Here is a 3,234-nt window from a genome sequence, read left to right as displayed (position 1 = left end):
CAAATTTTTCTAGATCCCTTTTCTAGATTTTAGGACCTAGAAATCCTTTAAGTCACAATACTATTTCAAAATAAAAATGCACACCATATTAAATATATATTGGCCAACTGCAATTAAATTTCTTCAAAACATTTTTGTTTTACATTTCAAAGCTTATTCGGACATTTTTGGCGTGTACCTCAAGATCAATGATTGTTGAAATTAGCAGAATAAATCAATAGTGGACTATTTGCCTTTTTATGTGGGAATATAGTGGCATTGATAGTGATTATTCACAACATATACTAATGGATGCACTGTTCCTGGTTTTAGTCTTACAGTATAGTGAATTCCATCATATACTTTGAATAAAATGTTATGCTTGATCACCTAAAATTCAGTTTGATTGCTAATACATAAAAGAAAAAGGAACTATACTTGAAGATATTAAATTATAGACATAAGTTTCTTTGAAATATTTAGAAAGACATAAAAGTACTTTTAGAATATGGAAATCCAAGCTTACTTTATATTGGCAAATTATGTATGTTTCAATTATTCACTAAATAAATTTTAGCTAAATGCTTATAAATATATATATATATATATGTAATTTCCAAGTTAGGGTTTGCTTTGTATTCACATTTCTAAACGCTGGACAATAGAGCTTCTGTGGATGACTGTTTTGCTATAATTCCAACTGTCTAGTTATGGGAACTAACTTATTCTTCAAAAGATATTAAGCATCTAATTTAAGGTGGACAATTATAGAGAATGTACTAACTGCATTCGTTTCTTAAAAATTGTCAAAATGTTACCGATTAGGTTATTTACTTTTATCTTTCCTATGAACTAATATTGCTCAGCTCACATTTTCTTTCTCTTTCCAAATTCATTCTCTCTGAAGTTGCTACCATTTATAACAAATATGTAGGTTTGTTTTATAACAAATATGTAGGTTTGTTTTTTAGTATTATAAAATTATTTTTAGCAGCAGGAAAGCAGTCTATCAAGAAACAGCCGGCCGGGCACAGTGACTCATGCCTGTAATCCCAGCACTTTGGGAGGCTGAGGCGGTGGATCACCCTGAGGTCAGGAATTTGAGACTAGCCTGACCAACATGTAGAAACCCTGTCTCTACCAAAAATACAAAATTAGCCGGGCGAGGTGGTGCATGCCTGTAATCCCAGCTACTCGGGAGGCTGAGACAGGAGAATCATTTGAACCCAGGAGGCAGAGGTTGCGGTGAGCCAAGATTGTGCCAATTTCACTCCAGCCTGGGCAACAAGGGTGAAACTCCGTCTCAAAAAAAAAAAAAAAAAAAAAAAATAGAAAGAAAGAAAAGAAACAGCGATTTAAAAAGTTACACGTGAAACCTTAAATATCCAAATGCCAGCATGGTTTGTAAGTTAGAATTTATCTTGCATTAAATTCCAAAGTAGAAAAAAGGGAGAAGGTGATTTTTCTGTTTGATTAAAAAAAAAAAAACAGGAAGTACTGTTGGTAGTGGAGAGTTACATAGGCTTTATGAAGCGACCACAGTTTGCTGTAGCCACATTTTTAAAAAATTAGTTTGCCAACACGTCCCAAGCACTTTTGAATTCCTAAACTTATTTCTGATATTAAATATAGTATATATATATATATATATATATATATATATATATATGATATATAGTGTATATATATATACGATATATAGTATATATATATACACTATATATATATATACACACTGACATTTCATTGCATTTCTGAAGACTGAAATGGCATTAAATAAAAGTGTGTAAATTTGATTTACATGTACTTAAAACTTAAAAGCTGCAGTTAATCCCCAATGTTCAAAAACTATTTTATTTTTCTGACTATATTATGAATTTTATGTTCCATTTATTTTATTAATGTTTTCTTTAAACCATTGGGTTTTTTGACATTAAAGTTTTCATTTATTATACTACATTTTTTATCATGTAAGACCAAATCCAGTAGTGCATTTTACAATTTTTTTTTCTCACAATGCTGCTAAAGAAATGGCTATCATTCTGAATTTACAACATGCCAAAGAAGGCATAGAAGTTATATTTATTTTTGTTCTTGTCAAAACTCTGTGAGCAACAATTATCAAGATGTGTTAAATTACTGGCATTTTCTGGGTACTCAATAAAAAGGCTGCAACTTTCTAACATTTTTACCATTGTACCATTGACCTTGCTTGATCATTTTTGGATATAAAATTTTGTGTCTGCTTTTATTAAACACATACAGCTAATTGCAGAATTCATTGGAAATGATACACCTTCTTCAGGGGCCAGATGTAACAGGTGTTTCAGGATATTGGTTTTTTATGCATATACCCTGATATATCCTAAGCTCTAGTATTTTTCCCACTTACTCTTCTAATATTCTCATAAGGCAAGGAAATTCAATAAAATGAACATTAAAGCTTACAGTATTTTTAGGACTTATCAGGAAAATGCATTTGTTTGCAAGTTAGATAAGGTGACAACCTTTTCTACAGCAAAAAAAATAAATAAAATTAGTCTAAAGATTGGCAAAAATGTTTAAAGCTCAGAATCAAGTAGAGTAACAGAAATGTATGAAAAAAGTCACATGTGTATGCCATGTTAATTTATAACAGCTGTACTTATACACAGAAATTTTATTTCATATGCGGGTCAAAAATGCATTTGGAGCCTGGTGATTGAGAGCGCCATGTACTACTTCTGCTTCTCTCAATCAACTTCTTAAGGTAAACAGGACTGACACTAGGCCAACTTTGGTAAGTGTGCAAAAATTGCTTTCCTACTGGCCACCTCTTTTTAATCTCTTTTCTGCTTTTGCTATGTCTTCCATCTCACAACCCCTTAATAAAATATCTGATCACCATTTATACCTAATAGTTTAAGAAACTTATTCTTACAAAAGTATTACTACATTCTGCAGTTTTATTTTAAGCATTAGCTACCAAAATAGGTAATGCAATTTTTTGGTCAATGAGACCTTTAAATAATTTAGGCTTACCAAACTAAACATGATACAGGGTTTTTTGTTTGTTTGTTTGTTTGTTCTTTGTTTTTTTTATTTTTATTTTTATTTTTATTTATTTATTTATTTATTTTTTTTGAGACGGAGTCTCTGTCTGCCGCCCAGGCTGGAGTGCAGTGGCGCGATCTTGGCTCACTGCAAGCTCTGCCTCCCGGGTTCACACCATCCTGCTTCAGCCTCCCGAGTAGCTGAGACTACAGGCTCCTGCCA

Source organism: Rhinopithecus roxellana, chromosome 7, assembly GCF_007565055.1.
Source record: "Rhinopithecus roxellana isolate Shanxi Qingling chromosome 7, ASM756505v1, whole genome shotgun sequence".
NCBI classification, from domain to species: Eukaryota; Metazoa; Chordata; class Mammalia; order Primates; family Cercopithecidae; genus Rhinopithecus; species Rhinopithecus roxellana.
Note: the sequence above shows the minus strand (reverse complement) of the source record.